The sequence below is a fragment of the Theropithecus gelada genome, chromosome 2, assembly GCF_003255815.1.
Source record: "Theropithecus gelada isolate Dixy chromosome 2, Tgel_1.0, whole genome shotgun sequence".
NCBI lineage: Eukaryota > Metazoa > Chordata > Mammalia > Primates > Cercopithecidae > Theropithecus > Theropithecus gelada.
Window position 1 is genome coordinate 78911460 of NC_037669.1, and position 26110 is coordinate 78937569.

The 26110-nt window shown below is 38.3% G+C and overlaps 1 protein-coding gene across 2 annotated transcripts in view; it reads left to right on the top strand.

Annotated features, from left to right (window-relative positions):
• The window catches only part of FHIT (fragile histidine triad), a 1500125-nt gene that overhangs the window by 14275 nt on the left and 1459740 nt on the right, over nucleotides 1–26110 (top strand). For both annotated transcript variants that reach the window (XM_025377569.1, XM_025377568.1), the window contains exon 2: nucleotides 22065–22119. The gene's annotated coding sequence lies outside the window, so the exon portion shown is untranslated. The remainder of the gene's footprint in view (nucleotides 1–22064; nucleotides 22120–26110) is intronic.

Sequence of the window (26110 nt, forward strand, 5' to 3'; positions counted from 1 at the left end):
CCAGATCATGTTCTCAAAGATTTAGGTTGTGTTGTATGTCTACAAAAGAGACCCACATGTGTCTGAGGCAACCCTCCATCTCCATTGATCTCTAATTCTATTTCAGGAAGATTCTATTGGAAATGGGCCCTAGGTAGATCATGTAAGGGCATGGGTGCTTCCTGTCTTCATTGTGGGTTCTTTCCTGAAGAGCCTCTCTTCTCAGGTCATGTTGCTGCTGCTCTGAATGGGCCAGGAAGTATATGTAGCAGTCCCAGGGTCAGGAGGGAGCAGAGGGAGGGAGGACAGTCTACTGCCATCACTCTGAATCTATCAGGCTTTTCCTTCCTGCTTTCACAGTACCTGAGATAGCTGACTCAACATGAGATGGCTTCATCATGTCAACTGGCAGTTGGGAGACCCGGGTTTTAGTTCTGGCTCTCCCACTGCCTTATGCATGTCTCTTTTCTCTGGGCCTCCCTTTCCACGTCTGTAAAGTGAGGGCTTGGATCTGATCATTCTGAAGTCCTATTCCTCTCCAACATTCTGTGACCTGGTAGAGCGCTTCAGGGACCTGATGAGCCCTTTTCCCTGCCCTCTGGAGAAGGGTAATTCTGGAGTGGCTGACTTTGGAACCAGTCAGAGCTGTAGCTCATCTTAGGTAACTCATTTAAGTTCTCAGTTTCCTCATCCATTAAATGAGAATAGTGCAAGATTGTTGTCAACACAAGAGACGTCACTGGGAAAGCATCTAGAGCTGCATTTGGTAGGTCACAGGGATTTAATAATGATGCTGTGTTATTATTACTACATATTATATTTATATAACAATAATATATATTTATATTTCTATATTTATATTTTATTATATATTATATATTATAACATATAATATATAATATACTATATATTATCTCAAAATATATTATTATATTATTGTTTTAATATATAAATATAGTAAATATAGTATATTGTTATACACTATGTTCATATCTTGACTTAGCACTTTCTTGGCACTTTATACCACAGTTTTCTTATCTAAAAATGGGGATAGTAAGAGAACTTACCTCATTGGTTAGTTGTGAGGATTAAATGAGATAATACATGAAAACACATAGGGCATTTTCTGCTACATATTAAGCACTAATGACATGTTAGTGATTATTTTAGCTATGATTTTATTATTAGTCACAATACCTTGCTTTTTGTGAAAGCACTGGACAGGACAAGGTGAATGGGGTAGTTACATTCTCTAATACACATGCTGAAGTCAATTTCCAGTGGTCTAAAAAAACCCAACATTTTCCCTAAACATCTCATTTATCATAGGGAAAGCTAAGTAAATGATACTGAATCTGCATTTAAAAGTCAAGTATCTGTATCCAACATGGGTTCTTTTTTTTGAGATGGAGTCTCGCTCTGTCATCCAGGCTGGAGTGCAGTGGCGCAATCTCAGCTCACTGCAACCTCCGCCTCCTGGTTTCAAGCGATTCTTCTGTCTCAGCCTCCCAAGTAGCTGGAACTATAGGCGCATACCACCGCGCCGAGCTAATTTTTTCAACATAGGTTCTTAAACCAGGATGCTTGGGCCTCTTTAAAACCTAAAATTTCAGGTCCATGATCTATCTGCACATAAAAATTGAAAGCAAGTTAAAAGAGACCTTACTTTTTTTTTTTTTTTTTTTAAATTAGATTACTATGGCCAGGCACCGAACTAAGATCTTTGTGTAGATTTTCGTATTTCATCCTCATAGCAACTCTATGGAGTCGATACTGTTTTACATATGAGAAAACTGAAGCTCAGAGAGGTTAAACAAGGGCTCAAGGACACCCAGTTGGCAAGTGGTGAGCCTAAGATATGGACCCAGGCCATCCGGCTAGGGAGCTTGAGCTATAATAGCTAATGTCCTTAGGTGGCAAAAAGGTCAGACCTGCCTGATAGCTACCTTTTCTGTAAAATGAAGTCTAATGGATAAGGACAAGGATATAAAAGGACTTGCTTTTTATCAATGACATAGCAAATTAACATTCATTTTTATTGTTTTCAAGATCATTCCATTTCAAGTGAGGGGATGAATTTCAATACAAATTAGACTTATTTAAGGAAACATCAATATTTTTCTCAAAGTGGCAGTATCAAAACCTTGTGGAATTAAAGAAAATGTACTGCATTTATACAATGCAAATTTATTTGGAAAAAAATTTTCTTTATCATTTTCTGTAGCTTAGCTTGCAGCTGTTGTCATGTCTGTTTTTAAAACACAAAAATAAATTGTTTCTTTTTAAGTCCATTGGATCTGCAGGCAGGTATTAGACAAAGTTGGTGTGGATGAGTTGAACATCGTGGTCGGAGGGCCCAGAATATTCTGTAAGAAGGTGCTATTTAGAAGAAATTTTCATACCAACTGCATAAGAAAATAAATTTGGAAGATTTAAAAAAATATAGAAATGCTCAAAAAATAAAATAACATTGCATTTCACCCATTTGTGATAGCACTATCAATATTTCAGTGTATACTTTTTTTCCATTGTTTTTATTGCATGCATATATTTGTTCTGTTAGTTTTCTAACAGCAAATGGACACATTTTTCTAAATTTGGATAATACTTTACATATAGTTTTGTTTTGTTTTCACTCATCAATACATTGTATGCATTTTCCCATGGCATTAATGTCTACAGAGTACTCCACTGTTAGAACATGACATTATTTTTTAATCTATCCCATGTGGTCAACGTATAGGTTTTCCCCACCGTTTTTGCTGATGTATTTGCATGTATGCATAATCACATTCATGATTTTTTTCTTAGGAGACATTTCCAGGAGTGGGAATGCTGGGCCACATTGTAAAGCTGTAGGAGTAGCTGCCTGGTGTTTCTTTGCTGCAAGCAGTGCTCCCCTGTGAACCTAGAATCCTCACTAACAACTTCTCCTGGGCTCTACTTCCCAGGAGCTTCAGAGAAGAGAATATAGAGCCAGAAGCTAGTGGGGCAATTAACCACATCAGTCTTCAGTTTCTGCTGGTTGATCAAAGAAACATGTTGGGTTTCCTATACTGGCCTTAATGTGTCATGTTTTATTTAATGGGTTCCTATGTCAGCTTCAAATGCTTTCAGCTGCAAGTAACCTGCTTAAAAAGAATAGAGGTTTGTTTCTTCCACATAAAACGAAGTCTAGAAATGGTTGGCTTTGGCTTTGGTTCAGCAGCTCAGAGATGTCAAAGAGAGTGTATCTTGTAGTTCTTGGTCTAACCATAATGGCCACAGAATTGCTGCAGCTGAAGCAAGCATCATGTTTGTATTCAGGGAGTCAGGAGGAGGTGAGAGAACAGAGAGATGAATGAGACACATTCTTGATCCTGGGAGTTGTTAGCCTGATTAAAAAAGTAGTGTTTTTTTCTCATATTGCAGAGATAATAGAAAATATATTTCATTATAGAAAATATATTTCACCCATAATCTTGCCACTCAGGTAATCACTACTCTCATATTGGTGTCTATCCTTCTAGTCTAGTTAGAAATGCACAAATGCACAAAAAATGGGATTGCCCATTTATATACTGTTTTGTAACTGGCCTTTTTAATCAGCATTTAGCTCAGTGTCTAGTACCTGGTAGATGCTCTAAAGAATTTGCTGAAAAATTAATGAATGATTTAAAAAATATACTATGAATACTTTTCTATGCCACTGAGTATTCTACAGTATATGTTTTACAGTATAGTTTTAGACAATTGCATATTACTGAATTGTTTAGATGGTCCATAATTTCCTTCACTGATTCTCTATTATTTTACATGTAGATTAAAACAGGTTTTTTAAACGATGATAAATAATTCTGCAGTGAATGTGTATGTGTATACACAAATCTCTTATTTTCTTAGATAACTTCCTTTCAAAAGTTGAATTTCTGGGTCTAGGGATATGCTAGTTTTAAAGACTTTGATGTATACCACCGAATTGCCCTCTGCAAATGTGTCACTAACACCAGCAATGAGAGTTATAATCTTTTAGCTCTTTATTTTTACAAAACAATATAAAAATGTATAAAGTGAAATTTTGTTCTTGCTCCTCTTCTCATACCCTCATCTTTGTACCCATCTCCCTTAAGGTAGCCACTTTTATTAGCACACAGGCAAATATTATGTAGGTTATTTTCCTTCCTTTCTTATATAAAAATATTGTACCATACACATTGTTCTGTACCTTGCTTTATTTGGTTTGACTGCTATATAATGTTCCATTATGTGAATATTCTATTTATTTACCTGTTCTCCTGTCTAGTCTTATTTGAAGCCTGTGTCTTTTCAGCCAAACTGGGCCCAAGTGAACCTTCATATTCTGGTCCTGCTGCTAGGCCTAATAGGAGCAGGCAGCTGTATCTTAATTTCCTAGTCCTGTGGTCTGGCCTACTACACATTTTGACTGCCTCCCAGGGCATACTTGGTAGTGTCTGAAATATTCTGAATCTTCTAAGAAGGGAGAGAATTTCAAAGGTACGTTTCTCCTCTTGAAGACCTCCCTGGTCCTCCCCTGGCTTTGATTGGGAGAGAGTTTCATCTTTTAGTTTAGGTAGAGAGCCAACCCCTCCTCCTCCAAGGGATGGTGGGCTTATATGGGAATTATGACCCACAGACCTTTTAAAGAATTTCATCTCATAGAGTGCTGGCTCCCTTGTATGTTTATGGAATACGTTTTTTCTTTTTTCTTTTGAGACAAGGTCTTGCTCTATCCCTCAGGCTGAAGTGCAGTGGCAAGATCTCAGCTCACTGCAACCTTCACCTCCCTGGTTCAAGCGATTCTCGTGCCTCAGCCTCCCAGGAAGCTGGGATTACAGGTGTACACCATGGTGTCTGGCTAATTTTTGTATTTTTTTTTTTTTTTTTTGTAGAGACAGGGTTTCGCCATGTTGGCCAGGCCGGATTTCAGAGGCTGTAAACATAATTTTTGAATTAGGAAGTGAGATACAACGGGAGCTGATGTAGGATTGCCAACTTTTAATTCTGCCAAGCAAAGGCATTTAAATAATTATTTTTTTTAATGTTTCTCATTTTGCTAGGTATTGGTTAAAAACAATATTATGGTTTGGTCCTGGTTTGTCAACTGGTCCTTAGCAATCCTTACTCTAGTCTACTTGCTTCATTTCTGAGAATCAGAAAATTTAAGTGTGTGATGGTATTAGGCCATTCTTGCATTGCTATAAATAAATACTGGAGACTCAGTAATTTATAAAGAATAGACATTTAGTTGGCTCGCAGATCTTCAGGCTGTACAAGGATGGTGCTGGCATCTGCTCGGTTTTTGGGGAGGCTTCAGGGAGCTTTTACTCTTGGCAGAAGACAAAATGGGAGCAGTCATATATGGCAAGAGCAGGAGCAAGAGGATAGTAAGGGGAGGTGCCATACACTTTTGCACAACCAGATCTCACAAGAACTCACTCACTGTTATGAGGACAGCACCAAGAGGGTACTGCTAAACCATTCATGAAAAATCCACCTCCGTCATCCAATTACCTCTCACTAGGCTCCACCTCTAACACTGGGAATTACAATTTAACATGAGATTTGGGGGAACAACTACCCAAACTACCTCAGTGATCCAAGTTTTTCTCATTGTGTCTTGGCATTGTCAAGTTGGAAATACTAAGACATAATCAGAATTTGCTTATTTTTTATAGCTAAAGACAAAAAAGCAAGGGGAAGGGACTTTTTAAGGTGGCAACCAAACTCTGTGTATACCTCACTTCCTTTACTGGGTTAAACTGCCTAAGGATCTTGACCCGATGCACCAAGGAGAAATGGTTACTGGACTGATCTAGAAGGAAGGCTAGTGGATGTTTATTCCAGCTTCCTGAACAATATAAACATCCCTTCTCCAGTATTTCTGGAAAACGATGTATCTGGTCTCTACTTACGTATATTTAACAGTAGAGAGATCCCTACTGCATAAATTAGCTGTCATTACACCTGTTGATATATTGTTCTAAGGTCTACACATGCTTCCCAGTAAATCTGAACCCATTAATAGTGACAGTATTATGTACTGAAAACTTACTTTGTTCCAGGCCCTGTGCTGCACACTTGACACACCTCCTTAATCTCTGACCTGTGAGATGAGTATTTCTATTGCCTCCAGTTTCCTAATGAGGGCCTGGTTCTCAGAGGGCTAGAGTTATTAGCACTGGGTAACACAGCTAGTAAGGTACTACAGCTAGCTAAGTAATTGGGAGTTATATTAGTTTCCTAGAGCTACTGTAACCAATTGCTACAAATTTGGTGGCTTAAAACAACAGAAATTTATTTCCTCACAGTGCTGGAGTACAGAAGTCCAAAATCAAGGTGTTGGCAGGGCCATACTCCCTCAACAGGCTCTAGGGGAGAATCCTTCCTTGCCTCTTCCAGCTTCTGGTGGCCCCAAGCATTCTTGGCTTGCAGCCACATAACTGTTTGCTTCATTTGGCCTTCTCTTCGGTATCTTCTTCTCTCCTGTCTGTCTCCATCTGCCTTTCTTTTGTAAGGACACTGATCATTATATTTAGAGCTCACCCAGACAATCCAGTATGATCTTATCTCAAGATTTTTAATTACATTTGCAAAGACTTTTTTTTTTTTTTTCCTAATAAAGTAATACTTGCAGGCTCCAGGGATTTGATGCAGACATATTGGAGGGTTGGGGAGTGGCATTCAACCTAGTACAGGTTTTTACACTAGTGCTCTGATTCCAGAATCTGTGCTCTGCTCTACTATACAATATCTTGTGAAGTGACACAGAGAAAATCCATTTTCTCTTCCGCATGATAAGAAAAGACTGGCTTTCTCGCTCAGTGCTGTATCTCCTTTGCCTTGCATGATACCTTGTATAGAGGAAGTGCTCAGTAAAACAGAATGGCTTTATTGATGAGTGAGGCATCGAATATATGAAGGTAGTTTTGCTGTCTCCCATTACTTTTCTCCAGGCTGAATATCCCCGGGTTGCTTATGTGAAGTTCAGAACCTCTCACCATTCTAGTTGCCCTCTTGGAGGTATTTTCCAATTTGGCCAATATTCCTCCTAAAATATGCCTTTCAGGTTGAACTCTAGATAAGACCTAAGTAACAGATGTAGGGGAAGCAAAATTTCACCTTTACCTTCTTAGGGTTTTTGGCTGGGCTTAAAAATTAAATTGATATAAGGCAGATTAATAGGAGAAAAGCATACAAATTTATTTAATATAAGTTTTTTTGTGACATGGGAGCCCTCTTAAGGAAATGAAGACCCAAAGATGAAGTTAGAATTGAACACTTTTAGATGGAATTGGATAAACAGTAGTAACCTGTGAAGATGTGACAAGGCAAAGGGGCTTGGGCCAGGATATTTAACTGGGTGGAGAAGTTATGAGGAAAATAAGAGCTAGTTTAATAATGTTTGTTTGTACAGAATTCTCTTGGTCTCAGTGTTCCACCCTTGATGATAAGAATGTTACTTTCCTTCTGGTGTAAGAAGAATATTTTCCATACAGGGATTTTAGCTCTTGCTTTTATGAAGAAAAAGAAGAGGGTCAGAATTCCCTTCTTGCACCTACTGTTTTTTTTTCTTTTTTTTAAATTATTTTTTATAAGTGCCTTTAGCTTAAAAATAATTCTTATGCCAATGTGGTATATTTTGGGATGGCATGTTCTGCCACCTTTCACACAGTAGAATGTTAATTCTTGTGGTTTGTACACTATATTGCTTTAAAGTAGTTGTAGATTGTGTTTACTTTAGAGCAGCTGCTAAAGTCATTGCTAGTGATTAATAACTAAAGACATTTTTTAAAAACCTCTCCCCGTATTAGTAGCCCTACTCAGTCACTGAGTTTTTAGGCCAAATTCAGCCCTCAGTTTTGCTAGTACAATTTTTATTGATTTTGGATTCTGGGAATGGATTCTGAGTTTGGAAAGAAAATAATCCGAACATCACACTCAGGGGTTTAGTAGAAAGGGCAAACATACTCATGAATATATCCGGTTTTTCCTCTCCATTCCAATTTGTTGATCCCATGGAAAAAAGTTCTATGCTGTAAGAGAGATGAATAATGATCCAAAAACAATTTTCTGCAAGAACAAATCAGAATTTTCATGACCAAATATTAGAGAAAAAGAAGCTCTTCTTTATTTCCACCCATTGTGGCATGTAGTTGGCACAGTCTTTTGTTTTTTTATAAATCACATTTACCAACTGCTTATATTAATTTTCATGTACTTATACCCTGAACAAATTTATGCTTTTGGTATTGTATGTGCTGCAAGTTTCACTGCTGTCAAAACATATTTTTAAAAATAACCCATGGGTTTTAACCAGTATAGTCAAGATAAATTAGATTTTTTAAAGTAAAATCTACCTTAATATTTAGATCAGCAAGAAAATGTGATTATGATTAACTTTTGCCCTTATGTGGCAAGATAGGACAGAGGTATACTAATGCTTAAAAAAATTTTTTAAAGTTAATTTTCTAAACTAGGAATTGAAATAAGGAAAAGGTAATAACTCCCAATGGTGGACTCGATGGCGTCATTTACTCCATTATACTTTCTACTGAGTCCTGAGGCCTTTGCCTTAATGGTTTCTTTGAAAGGAAACATTTTCAGAAGAAAAGTCCTCCGCTTGTCACTCTTCTCTCTCACCTCTTATCTGGCTGCTCTAATACTTCTGACCTTAACTTAAATGTCTTCTCCTCAGAGAAACCTTTACTGACCTGAAAGACTTGGTTAGTTCTTATATTGTAAGCTCTCTTAGTACCTTCTACTTTTTTTTTTTCAGGCTTCATTATATTAATCTCAATTGCTTGTTAATATTTGTCCTTTATCCTAGACTGTATACTCTAAGAGGGCAAGGGCTGTGTCTGTTTTCAGCATTCTACTTGTTTTCAGCATTCTACCCATTTCAGTGTCTGGCTCATACCACACGCTTACTAAACATTTCTTGACTAATTGGCTGGAGGATGAAAAAAGTCATGTAAGGGTATATGGGAACAGCAATTTTAACAATTATTTGCTTTTGCATTTGTGTATGTATGGACATTAAACTAATAGTGGTGAACTTTTTTCTCTTCTTTTCTCTTTCCTTTTCTCTCTCTCACTGTCTGTGTTTTGAGTACCACTGCATCAGATTACTGAAGTAGAAAGAATGGTTGACATTCTGTTTTAAAGTGACCATGTATTTGACCCACTTCTTCTCGAGTAATGTCATCACGATTTTATCTCATTGCTGTGGGTTCTCGGAGGCTGACAGGCGGAACAAGTTGCTTCAGCACACAGTCCTCATCTGTCATACAGAACAGCTTGCAGATTCTTATTATGTGAATGAAATATGGAGAGAGGGATATTTTTCTTCCTGGGCTATCAGGGTAATTGAAAGTAACCATATCAGGGCATGAAGGGGAAATGCAGGAAAATAGACTGCCTTTGTGAAGGGCAACTCATCTGCTCTCAGAACTGCAGGTGTGTAGCCTCATCTCCAAATGCAAAGGCCTGGGAAGTGTTTCCCGTTATCATAAGTCCTGAGATTTGACTAGCACCTTCTTTCAATAAGGAAAATGCCTTGCTTCTCATTACCTCCCCTCAGCGCCTGATGAGATGCCACGACTGTTGTCTTTGGAGGTATCTCCCATGGGACTAGGGGCACAGGGCTTTTTGTGTTCTTTAGACAGGGAAGAAAACTGTTTTAGTATTCCAGATCAATAAACTGTAGTAGAAAATTGGAAATGTGCTATGAAAAATCATTAAGCAGAGAAATTCTACTGTTCCTGAGTTTTGGATCAGAAGAAATAAATAACACTTCACTGCTCTTATAGTTAATATTTTACAAGCTTGGCCCTAGTGAAATAGAATATCAGATACTACTGTATCAATGACACTTTACCTTAAATGATTTGGTCCTGTAGATAGAAATTGTATTTATAGAATTGTTTTAGTTAACAGGAAGCTTTTTTAACACTGGTGAAAAGTACTAACATGGTGATGGAAAACAAGCTACAACTCAGCAGTCATTCAAGTCATGACTTTGTTATATTTTGAGATAGCTTTAAAATCACTTAGTCCAGTAAAACTCTAAAGTACTCTAACTGCCACGTTGCTTTATCTAATTTATGAAACAGAGGCAAAGGAATCAACAATAACCTCCATTTACCATTATTAGATTAGCTATTACTGAAACCGCAGAAAGTATATAACGCTTTACTTTGTGTTCACTTGAATTTGGTTATTAAGCTTTGATGGAACTTTCATTTAACCAAATGCCTTTGTTTACAACAATAAGCATGTTAAGTCTATTGTGTTCTGAATTTGGTATGACCGTTTTAGAACATGCCTCCTGTAAAGGCATGTTAAAGTTACAGATTCTATTCATTTGTGTTCTGTCAAACATTTTCAATTTAATCCAGTTAGGGTCTCATTTTTCTTCCCAAGTTTCAAAAAGATATATATGTTTTTCTGTTTGAGGCCCCTACTTTTTCAAGAATATAACCAGGCATTAACAAACATGAAACTACTCATAGCAACTACATAAAAATTGATTTTTCAAAATTGAATAAGCATCTGGTGGTCTGAAAATGTTTTATACCTGATATTTAAAAGATATTTTGACTATTGCCAGAAGGAATCAATTCCTTCATGCTGTTTCCCTTGCAGATGCTGTCATATGCCACAGTGTTGTGTAGAGCACAGGCTCTGGAGGAAGGGCAGACTTGGATTTGCACTTCAACTCTGCCGCTTACGTGCCTGTGACCTTGACTTTACCTCTTAAGGAGGTCAGTGAACTGTAACTGCCCTTTCCTCAGTGTGTAACAGAGTTCATAATAGTACTTATCTCATAGTGTTATATAAGAGATTTGTGTAAATACCTTAAACATGTGACTATTATTATAATTAATGTGTGTGCGTATATATGTGTGTGTGTGTGTCCATCCACACTGTATATATATGTACATGCTGCCGATTTGAGTGACACCTTATTGATTCTAAATTAGGTTACACTGGCGGAAATGCTGTCATCCTTTCAGTGCTTAATGTTCTGGTATCGTGGCCATATCTAAAAGTAACATGGGCTGGATGCAGTGGCTCATGCCTGTAATCCCAGCACTATGGGAGGCCGAGGTGGGCGGATCAGCTGAGGTCAGGAGTACAAGACCAGCCTGGCCAACATGGTAAAAGCTGGTCTCTATTAAAAATACAAAAATTAGCCGGATGTGGTGTCGTGTGCCCGTAGTCCCAGCTACTCGGGAGGCTGAGGCAGGAGAATCGCTTGAACCCGGGAGGCAGAATGAGCCGAGGTCATGTCATTGCATTCCAGCCTGGGCAACAAGAATGAGACTCCATGTCAATAAAATAAAATAAAATAAAATAAAATAGTAACATGAAGCATGATTACCATTTGAGCCACAGCTTGAAGACAAATTACCATGTAGGTAGTCATTTCAGTTGCTGAGATTGGAACCCATGAACCAAATCCCTACTCCAAAGAAGTATTACTTTTAAAGTGGAATTTTATTTCAGTTCTTTTGGATTGACATAAAAGCTAGAATAAGGAATGTTGTAAATATGTGAACTAGAAATATACAGCTCTTAGGGATCCCAGCTACAGTATATTGTTTTTCACTGACCTTATTTATTTCCCAGATCTATTAAGCTTCTATCTGCCTTGCTCTCTTTGCATTTTTCATCTTCATCTCTGTCCTTTACAGCCACGTTTTTGGGGTAGTAGAGATGGGCTTGGGTAAATACACACTGTTTCAGCCAGTGTCCTTTGGACCACTAACCCATAGAGGAGCAATAGGAAGTTGGGCTGGGAGATCTGCTGACATTGGTTTCCAGCAAATTTATATGGTTCTTAAGGAGGGTAGAATTTTTCCCTTCATTTGTATCATATTCTGTTGGCTTGAATAATGAGTCACAGAAGAATGAAACTTCTTTAGCTGTGAAAGTTTCAGCAAGAATAAATGTTAGACCCATCGTGTTAGTATAATGCAAAATAAGATAGCATTTAAAGACAGTCTCTGATTCAGCATCACATTGACAATGCCCCTCACTTGAGTCAGGGATTGGGGACTTACTGAGATACACCATCTGGCAAAATGTGGAAGGCCAGTTTTGTGCCAACTGAAAAAGCTGCATCAGTTCCAACTCTTGTGTACTTTGCACATTATTGGATGCCTTGCAAAAACGTTTATCACTTTTTAATTAGGAAGGGCTAAGGGACTTCAGTACCCCAAAGAAAATGTCAGCAACCCAAAGATAGAAAAATTATCCAGTGGATTATAAGGGGCAGTAAGTATTTAACTTTGAGCTTGCACATGAAATGAGGACAGTTTCATACTAGGATCTGTGTTGGGCGACATGAGGGTGGTATGTATTTGGTCTGTCTGGGTAGAACTGGGGATCTGGTCTTTCTGTTATTCTGACAGTTTCTCAGATTGTTTCTTCTGGAGCATGGTCAGTCCTTGAAAACACATGCCAAGAGATCAACTGTGTTCTGCTTCTTGGCCTATCATGTAAACTGTGGTCTGTCATGTTCATTAAAATGAAAATTTGTCGAATGGAATTTGCCCGACTGGCAGAATAGTTTAAATGTCAGATGTTGTTAGGTCTGGATATAAATATTATGTTTCTATTGTTAATTAATTGCAGCGCCTCAGTACCAGTGATCCAAAATCCAATTTAGTCTGCAATAGGCCTGTGGATAAGGGCCAGAGATAATGAATGCAGAAGGAAAAAATGTATTCAGAATTTTCATTGTATCTGTCAATGTCCTCCTAGAAAAATAGGAAATTTTGGTATGTCACTGTAGTTCAAGAGGTGCAAAACAGGACAGAATTAAGACCCATTGTCTTTTGAAACCTCTCAAATATTACTTACTATCAAATCTATTCCACTACTAGCCCTAAGTCTGTCCGAGCATCAGAATTCGTGACAGATGCTGCCCTGTTCCCTTGCCTTGATTCCCCGCATTGTTTCCACCCTTGAGTCTGTTGTTATGTTCACAGCTCATTTCGGAGTTGCTGGACTGAGGTATCTAGTCCTGTAATCCTCTTCATTTTTCTTTGCAGTATTCATTTCCCTCTCCTTGTCTTGCCATCAACCCTTCCTTTCTTTTTCTTTTCGTCCTTTGTTTTGGTCCCCAGGCTCAGCAGCCTGTCTATCAAGTCTGCCACTGTTTGTTAAGATCATTTTGCATCCAAATTGAGCTGGTGGCTGAATATCACTCAGAATAATGCTGCTAGAACTGTCTGCATTAGTAAAGGGAGCAGAAATCTTGCCGCTGGTGCCCAGACCTCAGAGCTCACTGTTGTTGCAAAGCCATGAGCCAGCAGGCATTTGTGACCGCTGTTCTCAACCAATATTTTGTTGAATACTTGCTGTGAGCATGGCACCTTACCTGGCCACCTCCCTGGTGGTAGGTGTGCCAGGCACAGGAAGACTAATTAAGACTTTGGAAGGCAGGACTATTGTGTTCCAGTGGTCAGGGACCCTCATTTAATTCCTGGCATCCTGGTCCATGCCAACCTCGTTCTGCCCCTGCGATTATGCCAGCCGAGAAGCAGGAAAGGGAAGATGAACTTTGGTCTGCTCTGAGTTTCCCTGTCCGCAGTGTCTGTCAGATTAAAAATGAGAGGGAAGGAGGCCAGAGAGTCTTCCAGATGGAGAGTTCAGAGGAGGGCACAACCAGACTCCCTCTCCGCAGTGATATTGCCGGGCCATCCGAGCACTGGGCCAGGAGCCAGGAGCAGAGGCTGCTGCCTGACCCTGCAGTGGAGTGGGAGCCTGGCAGAACAGTCACCCTTGGCTCAGGGCAGGAGCAGATTCAAATCAGGTGCACACAGGCCACGTGGTGGAGGTGGAGCATTTACCCCCAGGGCTGGGTCAGTCTGGTTGGATGTTGGACCCCACTCTTCTAAAGGGTGCTTTCCCCAAGTCACACGTGAGTAGAGTTGGCAACTGCAGAAACCAAATGGGGAGTTGGTATTCTCCAGCCTCTCTGTTTTCTTCCTTTAGAATGAGGCAGGCTTGCAGGAAAGGTGACCTTAGTTAGGCTGGAGGCAGCAGTAACAGTGGTGGCCCTGCATCCTTGGACTGACTCGCGTGTTCCAGTCAGCAGGGGTTTGGTGAGGTACTGACAGTCACTCTTCATGCCTCTTGGTAGCACAGCTGGTTTCAGCATTCATTGAAAAGTATACAGTGTAGATGCTCCAGGAACAGTTTTGCTTAAATGAGAATGATTTTTTAAGTCAAAGGCTGTCTGAGGTCTGTGTAACAATGCAAAGGTAATGAATGAAGTTAAACACTGAGTATCTGTTTTTGCTTTCCTTATAAAAGGATTGTTTTAATATCACATCTGCAAAACCTCAGGTTCTCCCCAAGATGAACCTCTTTTTCTCAAATTCAGGCTATTAGAGTTTGGGGGAGGACCTGTGCTATTAGGAACAGAGCTATTTGACTTAAAATGTCATCCCATTCTGAGAAAACATACTGGGGCCATGTTAGGGCATCCCTGTGCAAATGCCACATTGTCAGAATGTCTCCCACTGGGATTAGACTAGCCATGGCACCTTCCAGTCCTGGCTAGGGGTGGTACAGTTCACTGCTTCCCCATTGCCTGGGCACTAACCCATCCAGGGTCGTGCTCCCTGAGATTTCATGGAATTTGATTTGTCTGTGACTCTATGAATTTTCAGATGCTAATTATTGGCTGATTGGTATTCTGCTCCTCAGATGTCACCTAATGATTTTCCAGAGCTTCTGCTACTTGGTAAATTTATTTTTCTGATGCATGGCAAATATGACAGCATTGAATAGATGTGGCAAGGGCATGTCGTATTGTGTGTATGTGTCTCAGGCCATAAAAGGGTAGGCTTCAGCAGAGGGATAACTTATTGTTTTGTGAAAACATGGAGTATAAATTAAGAGAATGAGTGAAAACCAAGAACAAAACTCAAAACTAACCTTTGCTTAAGAATTTGCAATCAATTTCCATTTGTAGTAATAACGAAAACTTATAATACTCCTTTAGTAAAGAAATTTTATTAAGTATATGTGCCAGACAGTGTTCTAGAAGATGTAGATTTAATATAGGACAAGACAGATGTGGTCCGTGTTATTGCTGAACTTATGGTCAAATAGAAAGACTTTCACATACATTTTGACAATATTGATCAGCTCTCCAGGTAAATAACAAAAGTAAGAATTATTCTGGTCACCTCCCTGGACTCTAAATGTATCTGAGTTTCAGAAATTCTGAAAATATTCTATAATAAATGCATACATAAACATTGAAATAAAACTTCTAGGAATATATCTGAGAAGTGTTAGGTTTTTGGGGCCTTTGCTGCTATGTGGAGGGTTTAAATTATTATGCAGATTCTCAAATAATTCCATGTGTTTAAAATATTAATTTATCATTAGGTGGTTTAACAGGGCTGTGTTTTCCAACTGCCTGGTTTTCACCGATATGCAGGAAAGGTTTTAGAAAGGGGTTTAAGAATCTTCTCTTAGTTGAAAATTGGCTATCATTTGAAAGAATGCTGCAATAATTTGTCTGCAGTAACAGCTCACTGAACGTAGCATAAAAATGAAAACGAGGGCTGAATTTATTCAGTGTCTTCATTCTTGTACCTGAATGCACAGACTCTTTCCTAGGTGTGTAAATAATTGTTAAAGACTTAAAGGTCAATAACCAATTCCTTAACATGGCAGTTAAGTCAGGTGAGGGCTGCAGAATGCAACAATAGAGGCAAATCCCTCAGTTCCAGGCAGTGTTGCCTTAAGAATGGTGCAGTTGGATGGTACCCAGAGAAAGGTTTCTATTGGGATAAGATGAATCACTAGAGAAAGGTTTCTATTGGGATAAGATGAATCACCATCAAAGCAGGTTTCTATATTTGGGAAAGATATTTGTTTAAATTCAGACCTATTTTTAAGGGAGCTGGGGTTTGGATCATGGATTGAGAGGGTTGGGGTTTATAAAGATTTTCTGGAGGGCTATCCTCTGAAAAACCAGCAAGATAAATCAGTGTGTTATTGGCCTGTACTACTCTACTTCCATGTTTATTTATTTTAGGAGAACTGAAGCCCAAACCTATTTGGATTCATTTAAATTTAATTTATGTCTTGCAGGAGGTCAAATGAAGGATACAGAGATTGTCTTCTCTAGAACAAAATATGGACAAATTAAGCATGAGGAAAGTGGGAAGTGGTATAACATTGTAACTGTAGGTGAAAATGTTTTCATGGTCTGTAGTTTAGATCCTTGGATTTTTAGGTCAAGGAAAACATGGGAAAGAGAGGGCTAATTTGAGTGGCTATTCCTGACTATTGTCTAGAGATCTATACTCTGGAACAAGAACTTTTGGGTTCTGACTTGCTCCCATTTTGGATAGCTAGGACACACACACACACACATACACACACACACATTTTTAGATTTACACAAAGATATACACAAAGACAACAGAATCTGCTTGCATTAGTTTATTCAACAAGTACGGTTGTGTGCCACATAATGATATTTCAGTCAATGATGGACTGCATATAGGACCATGGTTCCATAATATTGTATTTACCGTAACTTTTCTATGTTTAGATGTTTAGATAAACAAATACTTACCATTGTGTTACAATTACTTACAGCATTTAGGACAGTAACATGCTTTACAGGTCTGTAACCTAGGAACAATAGGCTATACCATATAGGATAAGTGTATAGTGGGCTATACTTTCTAGGTTTGTGTAAGTACATGCAGTGATGTTTGTGCAATGACAAAATCACTTATGGGTGCATTTCTCAGAATATACTCCCATTACTAAGTGACTCATGACTGTTTATTGAATGACTGTTGGGTGCCGGGATAGAATCTGGGGCTTTCAATGTGTGAGTAAGGTGGGGTTGGTTTGAACAATAAAGGCCATACATTTTAGAGAGCTTAGATTCTAATTAGGGTGAGAAAACATAAACACACAAGAAAGTAGTACATTAAGACAATAGCATGGATTCCTATCATAAGACACTATATGATTATGGTGAGACCAAAGGCCTGTTTAAAACCAGTCCTACCACCTGTCCCCTTCAACCTTCTCAGGAACCTTCAGCACTGGTTACGCTTTGTCTTCTACACTCACTCTGCATCTTAAATAGATCTTCTCCATTATCTTGATACATACTCAGCTTTTTTTCTGTTTAAAAACTATACAAACAAACCCTCTTCCAGCGCTTTGTCCTTTAGTTGCCACTCTTTCCTCCCCAATCGCAGCCAATCTTATCTAGGATTGTCTTTACTCATTGTCTTTGTTTAATGACTTCTACTTCTGTCTTAACCAACTCCAAACTGAATTCTGCCTCCATCAGTCCACAAAACAGTTCCTACTGAGTTCCTCATGACCTTCATATTGGGCTTTTTTTAGGATTTATATCACTTGACCTTTCTCTGAATCTTGAGGATTTTGTTTTACTTCTCTGGCAACTGTTCTGTCTCTTATGTAGGATTCATCCTCCTCAACACAACTGTTAGATGTAGAACTTGCTCATGGATCAGTCCTAGGGCCTTTTGTCTTTCTGCTTATACTGACTCCCTGGACAGTTGCATCCATATTCACAACTGCAGTTGCTTCCTACTTACAGATAACTTAACACTCTCAGGCCTCCCCTCTTAGCTACAGACTCATCTACCCAACTGCTTACCTGGATATTTTCCTTTAGATGTCTCCAAGGCACTTCAAATTCAATGTATCCACAACCAAACTAGTGATCTCTTTTGACTCCAGATGTGGACCTTCATCCAGTGGGATTTAGTTAAGGTCCTCGTCTAATCTCAATTCACAAAGGGAAACTGTCATAAAATTATAATTTTCGAACACATTTTAAAAATCCTATTTAATAATTGTTTTCCAACTTTAATGCATGATGGTAAGAAACCTTTACTATCTGTTGTTTGATATTCATTGAGACTAGTTTCAGGCCTACTATATGTTTAATTTCTGCTTATGTTTCATATGTACTTGTAAAGAATGTTGTGGCAGATTGCATTTTCCAAAGGTGGTCACATCAGCACATTTATCCAATCCTGTGCTTTTCTTACAGTGTAACAGACACTCCGTCTTTGAGGGGGGCAAGGCTGTTGTTCTCTTTCTTTTAGTCTGGGTGGGGGTTTGTGACTGCCCTGACTAGTGGAGTGCAGTGTAAATGGTGTTATGTGATTTCTGAGCCTAGGTCATAAAAAATACAGCTTCTGTTTGTCTCTGTCTCAGAACTCGTCTTTGGAACTCAGCCACCATGTTGTGAGGAGACTCAAGCCACATGGAGAGGCCACATGGACGTATTCCAGCTGCTAGCCCTAGTTGTGGTCTCAGCTTACTCTGAGCACCAACTGGCAGATATGTGAGGGCATGAGTCTTCAGATGATCCCAGCTCCTAACTTAGATATTTGAGGGCATGAGACTTCACATGATTCCCGCCCCTAACTTTCTAGTCTGCTAGCTAAAGCCTCAGGCTTTATGTCGCATACAGAAAAGCCATCCTGCTGAACCCTGACAGAATTCTTGATCCATAGAAACCGTGAGAGATAATAAATTCTTACTTTTATTTTTAAATATCTAATTTTTGGATAATTTGTTATATGTTGATAAAAAATGAATATAAATACTTTCTCTTCTATTATTGCTAACTTCAATCATGCCTAACAATAACTTATTTCCATCAGCTTTTTTTTGGTCCCTATTTCCTTGGTGTGTACTTATCCACACTTTTCTTTTCAAAACTTATGTTTAAATTTGTTTCTTATAAACAACATATAGCAAGATTGTAAAACATTTGTTTTGATAAAATTTTAACAGATGTACTTACCCTGATTCCTGACACAGTTGGACTGTGTTAAAATATTTTCTTTTGTGTTTTCTATTCAGCGTGTTTTCCTTTGCTTCTTTCTCCTTTCCATTTCAATGTTGTATGGAGAATCGATTGTGTTTTCATTACTCTGTGTTGTTTCCTCTATTGATTTGGAAATTTCTATTCTTTTGGTTATTACTCTTATATGTTTTAAAATTCAGAAATAGAGCATATATGCAAAATAACTTGTGCAAGTACACACATACAGTTTAAAGAAAATAATAAACTGATTGTCTAGATACCTCTTTCTAGGCCAAGAAACAGAGCATTACCATATTCTAGAATCCCCCTTATCCCTTTCACATATTCCATCTTCTCTCCCGCTCTCAAGATAAAGATAGCCTGAATTCTGTGTAAATTTCTTCCCTTTCTTTATTTTGTTTTTTACCACTTACAGTTTATATTCAAAAACAACACAGTATTTATTTTTGTCTTTTTGAATGTTATACAAATAGAATAATATGCATAGCTTTCTGTGACTCACTTGTTTTGTTTTACATCACATTTTGAGAGGTAGCTATGTTGGTGTGGGTAACTGTTTCATTGATTTTTCAAAGTTATATAATATTGCATTCTAAGAATACGTAAAAAAATGTGTTTATCATATTGCTGATAGATGTTTGGGTTGTTTTCTGTATTTTTTGCCATCCTGGCAATACTGCTGTAAACACAAGTCTCTGTGAGTACAAGTCTCTGTGAGTACGTGTGCAAGGGCCTCTTTGGTTATATAGACAGATAAAAAAATGCTGGTTATCCTTAACAAGTTAATCAGTAGTTTTAATGCATATCTTTAATGCCTTAAGTAGTATTTCAGTCCTTCTTCTAAACAATTTATTACCCCCTTCTTTATTCCATATGATTGTGATAAACCACTCAGTTTCACTTTATTGGCAAATCCTAAAAATTGTTTTGTTTTTTTACAACTAGAGCTTAATAATTATTAATCAATACCCATTACTTATTGTTAAAGTTACTAGATTTACCATCATGCTTACTAATTTCTCTGTTCACTATTGCTTCTTGTTTCTCACTCCTTCCTTCTGGGATAAATTCCCGCTTATTCAAGCATATCTTATTTTAGTATTTCTTTTGGCAAAAGTAAACTATTGTGAGCACTGAACAATCTTTTTTTTTTTTTTTTTTGAAAAGTGTTCCTATTTATCTGTTGTTCTCTGTTATTCTTGAATGATGGGTTTAGTATGGGCATATAATTTTTTCTTTTTTTTTTTTTTTTGAGGAAAAGTTTCTCTCTTGTTGCCCAGGCTGGAGTGCAGTGGTGCAATTTCAGCTCACTGCAACCTCTGCCTCCTGGGTTCAAGCAATTCTCCTGCCTCAACCTCCTGAGCAGCTGGGATTACAGGCACCCACCACCAAGTCCAGATAATTTTTGTAGTTTTAGTAGAGACAAGGTTTCACCACATTGGCCACGCTGGTCTCAAACTCCTGACTTCAGGTAATCCGCCCGCCTTGGCCTCCCAAAGTGCTGGGATTACAGGCGTGAGCCACAGTGCCCAGCCTGTTGCTTTACTTTTATTTTTGCTGATGACATGTTCTTTTGCCAGAAGTATCTTTTTTTTTCCCCTCTCTGGTTGACTTTATTTTTATCTCTGGTGTTCTGTGGTTTCATCCTGATGTATCAAAGTATGCATTTGCTTTTATTTATCTTTTTGAGATATTGGTATACTTTTTCAAGAGAACTCATGTCTTTCATTCTAGAAACTCTACATCCATTATATTTTTATATTGGCTTTTTCTCTTTCTTTTGAACTTGGCTATATATGTGTGTGTGTGTGTATGTATGTATGTGTATATATATGTATGTGTATATACACACACGTGTACATATGTACACATGTATGTACACGTGTGTGTATATAGGCACATATGTATATACATATATGCACATATGTATACATACACACACATATGTATTTTAAATCATCATTGTATTTGTTTAGCATTTCTGTGTTTGGAGTGGAAAGGGATTCAGCTCAATCTCCATGTTATCAGATCATTAATCTCTTAGATTTCACAAATGCAATATTATACTATTTTATCAAGTATTCTCCAAACTATGTTTCTTCTAAACTCATTTGTAATCCGTGTAACTCAGGGGGAAGGAGAAATTTCTGATGCTGTCCCATAGAAGGGACTTATCTCCTGCATTAATAGTCTAAGATTTACATCTTAGCCCATAAGTCTGACCTGTTCTTTGGTGGTCATGCATCAGTGGTATTGCATTCTTTGGTGGAATAGAGGGATGTGGAGGGAAACAGTCCAGTAAGAGCTAAAACAATCCCATAAGATATCGAAGGAAAAAAAAGAACCATGGAAAAACTATGGTGTAGTTTTCTATCCCCAACTACTGTACCTTTCAGAGATGTTAGGACCTAGCCAAAAATGAGAGAAAGAGACGTATTCCCATTACTAGTGACTACAGAGGCACCTTATGAGTAAGGTTGGATGATTAAAGAACCAGCTTCATGAAACCGTAAGTTATTGCTGTTGTTTTGCAGATCTTTTGTCACATTGACTTGCGTGTGGTCAGTGCATAGTATTTATGTTTTGATCACAGAAAGCTGAAGTTAACAAGATTTGATTCGAAATGTCAAGTTGTGGCTTCCTTTGTTTTGTGAGTTTCTTCTGAGAGAAGGCTGCAGTCTGTATACAGAAAGGATGATTGTCCCTGTAAGCATGCACACATATACTTATGGAACAAGTGGTGAGGTCTATATTAGAAGGACCATGCACCTCATATAAATGGAATAAGTATCACTAAGTGAAACTTTTTCAGAGAAATGGAAATAGGGCATGCAAGAAAGATGACAAAAAGAAATAAGAAAATAAAATGCTTAGTCAGATTGAGTATGTCACTCTCGTGTTTAATTTGATTTTCATCTCTTTACTTTATAAGCTATTCCCATTCTGTTGAGGAGTTCACACTCCAAAAGATTTGACTGTAGATTTGGCCAAGGTTTGTGTGCTTCAGTTCTGGGTAGATGTGTGCACCATTTTCAGTTTCTGACTGTCTTTTTTTGGCCTCTTGTGCGGGAGGTATGAGGCACAAGTTTTATCAATGGTTTATTTGGCTAGCACCATATACCATGGCATATGGAAATTCTATTTAGAGACATGGGGAGAAAACGTTTGTTGTTTTACTCACAGACAACTCTGTCTTTCATTTTTTATCTCTTTGTAGCTTTGAAGCTCAGCAAAGAAGAGAAATCCATTGAGAACGGTCTGTAAAGGTAAGTGTATTTATTACATGGCCTTGACAAACATTGCCTTTACAACATTGATTTTTCTTTTATTCAGAGATTTAAACACTTGGACTAAAGATATAACTGACAGGACAACTTCCTTAACCACATGCTTGTCCTCCCTCTTAGGCAAAAGTGCTGAGCAGTAGTTAGCAGAGAGCAGGAGGAAATAAAATGATGTGTTGAGAGTAGACAAATGCGATTGTATGCTTGCTGACTTTTGCTTTCTTCTCAGCAGTTAAGACATTCCAATGGAGCTAAGTTTACTATGATTAATGCTAGATGGAAAAAGAATGCACTTGTACTACTTCTGGCCAATAGTTAAATAAAACTAGCTGGCCAAATAAAGCATTTAAAATAAAATGCAGAGTGGCATTTCAATTGGGTTGGATGAAATTTATTGTGAAAGTCAGTTGTGCAGTTGCATGGAAGATCTAGTTTTGTAGAAAGAAAAGAGCCACTGAATTTGGTGTATCTAATTTCATTCCACCCAGTCACTCTGAGCCCTAAATGAATTACAGGAAATGAACTTCCAAGCTTGAAGCAATGGGAAAAGTACCTACTCGGCCTCTTGTGAAACATTACAATCAAGTTGATTTTCACATGGAAAAATGTAATTGTTTCCTCTTTGCTAGGTATATTTATAAGCATACCTCTGTACAGCATTGTTCTTTGATTCATTGTTTAATTTCTGTTCTGCATGAAGTATTTTAATTTAAAGAATTCATTCTGGGCAATTATAGGGCTGCAGTTTCATCAAGAGTCTTTGGTGGCCAGGGTGAAATATGCTCTAATTTTACATTTGTTTTCATCATAAATTACATTTTTGACACTTTTAGGGTTTTTTTCTGTCATTTTTATTACAGCAATCATAACTATGACCACTTTAGTTAAAGTTGAAAAGCCATTTTGATTTACCTTATACTTTAAGTTCTTACTTCTTGACAAATCTACTTCTGGGGCTGAATTTTTCATGTTTATTTGGAGGGCAAAGAAGAATTTTACAGGGATATTGGAGAAACCCCTTTTAGATAATCAAACTATGAGTTATAAAAAAAATCCTGTTTTCTTAGGATTTGCTTTGGGGCAACTAAACTCTAGTGCATGAAAACTGGTTGGCTTGGAATTTTGCCATGATGGTTGAACATCAGTGAAGAAAATACTATCTTAAGCAGTAGATAATTCTTATTTTCGGCCATATAACTACATGTCTCTGGACCGTTGAGCCACACCTTGGAATAAAGAAATACTTGATAGCTTTTAGAAATAAATACTCATAAATAATTGGATTTAGTGGTGATGTAGCCATCTTGACAACTTTGTAATCTTTTGGCACAGATATGATGCTTCCTTTCCTCTTGGGGGATGTTTCCACACAGGCACAGTCCGTTTTCTCTACTCTCAATGGAACTCTTTTGTTGAATTGGTACTCTGGAATCAGACATGGGTTTAGTCATGATTTGGCTTTTACTAGCTATTGGACTGCGGACAACTTACTCACCCTCTTAGAGTCTCAGTTTCCTGATCTGTGAAGTGGGGATAATACTGTTTTTGGCTTCATGTAGTTGTGGAGAATTAAATGAAGTATTCTGTGCCAAGGGCTTAGAAGAAGTCCTGGCCCATGATAAGTGCTCAGTAGATGTGAGCTGCTGCTGCTCTAATTAATATTATCATCATCAGCAGCAGCAGCAGCAGCAGCACCCTTATGAATTTATTCATTATATATTTTTGTAAGTCTATTCATTTTAGAAGCCTCAGGATAATATTTCTAAAATAAGCATGTTGTTACCAAAGAAGGGAAAATTCTGCTTTGTCCTTAGGAATCAAGTGAAAAGGTAACTTTCAGGTAATATAGGAAGTGAGGCCTCTGGAAGTGAAAAAGTTATTAGGCTTTAGGTATGTAGGTATTAGGAAAACTACCTTCTTTTGTTGTCATCAATTACTAATTAATAGTCTTGAGAAATTAGGAATCTACTGCTGTTTAGCTTCTTCAAGAATTTTTAAAGAAAGCCTTGGTAAGTATAGAGAGAACCCCCCCAACCAACTTTTTTTTTTTTTTTTCTGTTGTGTATATGTTTTTCCTTCCTAACAGCACCTTTATTTCTTTTTGAGGTAATTAGGCTAGTGGAACTGTAACCAGGGTCCCTACCCAGGGGCCTGCACCCAGCCTATGGATGGGTGTATGACCACAAGCTTGGCAAAGTAAATGCTCCTTCTTTGGAATCTGATTCTTTAGCTAAAGGATTCTCCCTTGTCCTAGATGGGCATTCTGATCTGCCAGTATGTACTATGAGACCACTGTTGCCTCCATGTCTGTTTTGGCTAGTCATGACCTCCAAACCTTATTTTCCATTCTGCTGTGGATTGGCTGAGACTCCAATATCCTTCCAATAATTCTTAAATTAGCCAATTGGTTTCTGCTGCTTGCAACTACAGAACCCTAACTGATAGTATAGTCTATTCATTAGTGAGCTAGATTTGGAATAAATATGGTATGTTTGCAGGTTTACAATTAAAATGCCACTCATTACTTTCTTTCATCATGTTTAAGTAGCTCAGTGTTTTGCAGTAGATTACAAAAGGTACAGAGTTCTTTATTAGAATCTCAAAAATGGGTTATTTTGCTGAACTTCCCAGTACTCCTGTGTTTGGTACAGGGAAGTCACTCTTGGCTGCTTCTCTTAGCTCTCAAAGAATGTATATGTATGTGGGGGTAGAGCTGGAAATGAGAAGAGAAGCAGAGAAGTCATCCCTCCCAATTTCTGGGGCCCTGGTCTCTTTGTGTCATGGGGATTGTGAAGGGACTGAGATTTTCTTCTGTTTACCCCCAGCAACCCCAAACACAACAGGTATATGCTTTAAACACTTTTCTACTTTTCCCTGAATTTTTATTTCTTCTTTGAATACTGTTCTTACCCTACTGAACACCTTCTTTTCAATGATGTGTAAAATGTGATTGAAAACTCAATTACTTCCCGTTCTGGCATTGCTTGTGGAATGGAGAATGAGAATGGAATGGGAAAGTTTTCTCTATTTCCCCTTGTGTTTTATTTGTTGACTACTTCTGTGCTCTGTGCAGTGCCTAGAACAAAACTAGTTAATTTTTTTTTTTTAACAAGGATATCAATGTTGCACTCCTACTGTGAATAAATAGCATGACAGTATTATATGGTGGGAAGAGCCTTAGCTGGGGTATTAGGAAACATTCCTTGTAGTTTTGGCTCTGCCATTTGCTAGCTTTGTGACTCTCTGCAAGATTCCCAGTTTTCTTTAAGATCTCAGGTTCCAATCCCAGCACTTTGGGAGGCCGAGACAGGCGGATCACGAGGTCACAAGATCAAGACCATCCTGGCTAACACGGTGAAACCCCGTCTCTACTAAAAAATACAAAAAACTAGCTGGGCGAGGTGGCGGGCGCCTGTAGTCCCAGCTACTCGGGAGGCTGAGGCAGGAGAATGGCGTGAACCCGGGAGGCGGAGCTTGCAGTGAGCTGAGATCCGGCCACTGCACTCCAGCCTGGGCAACAGAGCTAGACTCTGTCTCAAAAAAAAAAAAAAAAAAAAAGATCTCAAGTTCCTCACCTGTAAAATGAGGATAACTTTTGCCCTATTTATTGCGCAGGGCTGTTTTGAGGATCACATAAAGACAATATATATGAAAGTGCTTAGTAAATTTTAACAAATGCATAACATCAGCATATTGCTATCATGCCATGAATATTTCTTAAACAGATGAAAATTTGAGGGGCTTGTTTTAGGAGGCTGAGTAGGAAAAAGAGACAAATTAACAACGATGACAACAACAACAACCACCACCACCACCACCACCACCCTGTATAGTGCTTGTGCTGGGTATTCATTTGTGCTTCCAGCTCCTCTCTCTTCTAAACAGCTCTGCACCAAGGGCCTAACCTCTATCGCAGGCATTCCCTGGGCTCCCTTGTTGACTGGCTTTCTGTTGTATTAGCCAGGGGAAGGAACTGGAT